This window comes from Rhinopithecus roxellana, chromosome 18, assembly GCF_007565055.1.
Source record: "Rhinopithecus roxellana isolate Shanxi Qingling chromosome 18, ASM756505v1, whole genome shotgun sequence".
Classification (NCBI taxonomy): Eukaryota; Metazoa; Chordata; class Mammalia; order Primates; family Cercopithecidae; genus Rhinopithecus; species Rhinopithecus roxellana.
The window spans coordinates 40,104,545-40,109,457 of NC_044566.1; the positions used below are offsets into that span (position 1 = coordinate 40,104,545).

The following is a 4,913-nucleotide window of genomic DNA, read 5'->3' on the forward strand; positions in this document are numbered from 1 at the left end:
GGTATGCCAATGCAATAGTGAATAAAATTGTAGCATAAATCCCTGCTAGTCTCTATAATCCCCATCTCGTCATTATTCCCCTTGTCCATTATTTTCCAGATACACTTAAAAAACACAATTTGGGACCTTTACAAATCTGTGCTTTCCCATGACATGCTGTCTATCCTCACCACAATTAACCTATAGCTGGGTCTTTCTAATCTGTTGCATCAGATTTGAAAGAATTGCCTAAAAAATATTGCCCTGACAGTCACAAATATGTTCTCTATTATTCTCTGTCATCATAACAATTCTGTTTCCATCATTGTATCACAATTATATTTATACATTTATTTACTTCCTTATTTGATTTTGTTATTTTCTTCAGTAAAGTGTAAGCTCCATGGGAGCAGAATCCATGACTGCTCTACTCTCAAAATACCCCAAGTGCTTGGATATAGTAAACAGTCAACAAATATGTGTTTAATGTTTGAATGAACATAAACTCAGAAAATAAATAACAGCTTATTAACAAAAAACCTATAAGAAGTTTAAGTCTTTAGTTTAAAACAGGCTTAAGAAAATACTTTTCAGGAATGTTGGTTATTAATAATATCTAGTTTTAACACTAATCTAGAGAAATTAGAGTATAATCTCTGTTTTATCTTTGAACAATATGCAATAAGAAATGTCCTAGGATACATGACCTTTGTATTTCATTTCTTATGTAGTCCAGATGTCGTATATTCTTATCTATCTTTTTTATGGTGGTACTGATGGAAAAAAAACAAAAACAAAAAAAAAACTATTGGTCAATTAAGAGGTGGCCAAAAAATAGTACTCTTTAGCCTTTTCTTGCTGAAGGAACAAAAGAGAGCAAAAGGATTTATCAAGAAATAAATTCTATACTTTCCTTAAATACATAAAAATATACGCCTATGATTGTTATGTTGCCAGGAACTTCTCAAACAGATATTTTTTTGCCTAGAGGGTAGACAGGGTGTCTATCGGTCAGCTCATTAGGAGATATAAGGAAAAATCTGATTTCCGTATGAGTTTTTTTTTTTTTTTTTTTAATACTTTTTTTTCATTTATTTATTTTTTATTATACTTTAAGTTCTAGGGTACATGTGCATAACGTGCAGGTTTCTTACATATGTATACTTGTGCCATGTTGGTGTGCTGCACCCATCAACTCGTCAGCACCCATCAATTCATCATTTATATCAGGTATAACTCCCAATGCAATCCCTCTCCCCTCCCCCTCCATGATAGGCCCCAGTGTGTGATGTTCCCCTTCCCTAGTCCAAGTGATTTCATTGTTCAGTTCCCACCTATGAGTGAGAACATGCGGTGTTTGGTTTTCTCTTCTTGTGATAGTTTGCTAAGAATGATGGTTTCCAGCTGCATCCATGTCCCTACAAAGGACGCAAACTCATCCTTTTTTATGGCTGCATAGTATTCCATGGTGTATATGTGCCACATTTTCTTAATCCTGTCTGTCACACATGGACATTTGGGTTGATTTCAAGTCTTTGCTATTGTGAATAATGCCGCAATAAACATACGTGTGCATGTGTCTTTATAGCAGCATGATTTATAATCCTTTGGGTATATACCCAGTAGTGGGATGGCTGGGTCATATGGTACATCTAGTTCTAGATCCTTGAGGAATTGCCATACTGTTTTCCATAATGGTTGAACTAGTTTACAATCCCACCAACAGTGTAAAAGTGTTCCTATTTCTCCACATCCTCTCCAGGACCTGTTGTTTCCTGACTTTTTAATGATTGCCGTCCTAACTGGTGTGAGATGGTATCTCATTGTGGTTTTGATTTGCATTTCTCTGATGGCCAGTGATGATGAGCATTTTTTCATGTGTCTGTTGGCTGTATGAATGTCTTCTTTTGAGAAATGTCTGTTCATATCCTTTGTCCACTTTTTGATGGGGTTTTTTGTTTTTTTCTTGTATATTTGTTTGAGTTCTTTGTAGATTCTGCATATCAGCCCTTTGTCAGATGAGTAGATTGCAAAAATTTTCTCCCATTCTGTAGGTTGCCTGTTCACTCTGATGGTAGTTTCTTTTGCTGTGCAGAATCTCTTTAGTTTAATTAGATCCCATGTGTCAATTTTGGCTTTTGCTGCCGTTGCTTTTGGTGTTTTACACATGAAGTCCTTGCCCATGCCTATGTCCTGAATGGTACTACCTAGGTTTTCTTCTAGGGTTTTTATGGTATTAGGTCTAACATTTGAGTCTCTAATCCATCTTGAATTAATTTTCGTATAAGGAGTAAGGAAAGGATCCAGTTTCAGCTTTCTACTTATGGCTAGCCAATTTTCCCAGCACCATTTATTAAATAGGGAATCCTTCCCCATTTCTTGTTTCTCTCAGGTTTGTCAAAGATCAGATGGCTGTAGATGTGTGGTATTATTTCTGAGGACTCTGTTCTGTTCCATTGGTCTATAGCTCTGTTTTGGTACCAGTACCATGCTGTTTTGGTTACTGTAGCCTTGTAGTATAGTTTGAAATCAGGTAGCGTGATGCCTCCAGCTTTGCCCTTTTGACTTAGGATTGTCTTGGAAATGTGGGCTCTTTTTTGGTTCCATATGAACTTTAAAGCAGTTTTTTCCAATTCTGTGAAGAAATTCATTGGTAGCTTGATGGGGATGGCATTGAATCTATAAATTACCTTGGGCAGTATGGCCATTTTCATGATATTGATTCTTCCTATCCATGAGCATGGTATGTTCTTCCATTTGTTTGTCTCCTCTTTTATTTCACTGAGCAGTGGTTTGTAGTTCTCCTTGAAGAGGTCCTTTACATCCCTTGTATGTTGGATTCCTAGGTATTTGATTCTCTCTGAAACAATTGTGAATGGAAGTTCATTCATGATTTGGCTCTCTGTTTGTCTGTTACTGGTGTATAAGAATGCTTGTGATTTTTTCACATTAATTTTGTATCCTGAGACTTTGCTGAAGTTGCTTATCAGCTTAAGGAGATTTTGGGCTGAGACAATGGGGTTTTCTAAATATACAATCAGTGTCATCTGCAAACAGGGACAATTTGACTTCTTATTTTCCCCCGTATGAGTTTTTATTTTGACTTCTTGTGAGGCTTAAAAGAAAAAAAAAGCAAAACAAAACAGCATTATCCTGACATTCTTTCTCTAGCTGACCAGTACTGGTTTTTGTTTCTCTTTTTTCTGTTTTCTTTTTCAAAAGTCAGTAAGAAAATCTCATTGTCTTAATAATGAAATAAGAAAAATGCTGAAGTAAATCAACTAAAGTAAATTTGCTTAAGAAAAGAAGTAATTTATTAAATAATGACTATTATGATACGCTAATTATATTGTCAACAAATCATGAATATTTCGTTGAGCCATAGCCTCTGTGTTTAATACATTTGTATTTTTTTTAATTATCCATACTCCTTTCATTACATTTTGCTTTATCTCTGTAGCAAAAATCTTGGAATGACTTCCACACAGTCTCATTCTAGACATCCAGAATAAATAAAATTCTCTTTAATCACAGATATAATAAAATATTTAGGCATTTCAGTTCTTTTATAAGAAGTTGCTGAATTTGAGAGAGACGAGAAAACCTTTCAAACTGTATTCATTTAAAGATCTTTGTCCCTTTGAATGTTTTGGTAGAAATGAAACCAAGGATTCTTACAATTAGAATAGATGTGTGAACTGCATTGCTCACAATATCCTAACAATCTTTTATTTTCATGCACAAGATATCTCAGGGAGATTAAAAATAAAAGTATGTTATAACTCTCAAAAAGTTTAAACGTAATCATAAAACTCTCAATCTGTGTGTATTTTTATAATAGTTTTTATTGCAACGTTTTTTCTTACTCTTGCATTTTTCCAAATTTCTTGGCCACCTTCTAACAGGTAGTAGATTCTGAGCTTCCTTGTCCTAGGGAGACTTTTTTTTGACAGGAAGTATGTCTTACAGTGTTGAAAAGAATATGTGAGAAAAATACAAAACAGAGTATTTCTAGATTAGGCAGACTGCTTTGAGGGGAGAGAGATTGCCTCTCACAGTTTAAAAGAAATTTTTCCGGGTTAGGGTACTGAGAGGAAAAAACAAACAAGTGAAAAAACAAACAAGCGAAAATGGGGGACGGGAAGGCGGGAGAGGAGAAGCCTGAAAAGTCGCAGCGAGCTGGAGCCGCCGGAGGACCTGAAGAAGAAGCAGAAAAACCTGTGAAAACTAAGACTGTTTCTTCCAGCAATGGAGAGGAAAGTTCCAGTCGCAGCGCTGAGAAGCGATCAGCTGAAGAAGCAGCTGCCAACTTCCCAACAAAGCCTACAAAGATCTCCAAGTTTGGATTTGCCATAGTAGCAGCAGCTTTTAATGAAGATGAAGATAGTGAACCAGAGGAAATGCCTCCAGAAGCAAAGATGAGGATGAATAATATTGGAAGGGATATACCAACATCAGCTGGACCAAACTCCTTCAATAAAGGAAAACATGGGTTTTCTGATAACCAGAAGCTGTGGGAGTGAAATATAAAATCTCATCTTGGAAATGTCCATCACCAAGACAATTAAATGATGTTTTGAAATTGGGGTGTGGGGTGCGTGTAAAGTTAAAAGGAACAGTTTCCTTTTTTAAAGAATGGTATAAGACTGTCTTTGGAGCTGCTTTTTTCTTTTTCATTTTTTTAAAAGATTGAGTGGTACACTAATAAATGAGAGTTTGAAATTAGAGGTAATTTATGTTTTATATACAGATTTCAAGACATTTGCTAATTTTGTAGTTTCATGTGATTAGTTTCCAAAGTTTACAGATAATAAAGAAATCAGAAATGGTACCTTTTTAAGAATTGCATATTTTTTTAGACACAACTATTAGCACATTAAGAGGGAAGCAAAAAGTTATTGTCTATTTAAAACTGCAAGCAGTTACTCTCTTAA

General features: G+C 35.2%; 1 pseudogene; it reads left to right on the plus strand.

The window, feature by feature from the left end:
* Nucleotides 1-4,109: 4,109 nt before the first annotated feature.
* Nucleotides 4,110-4,502, plus strand: LOC115894598 (annotated as a pseudogene).
* Nucleotides 4,503-4,913: the final 411 nt, after the last annotated feature.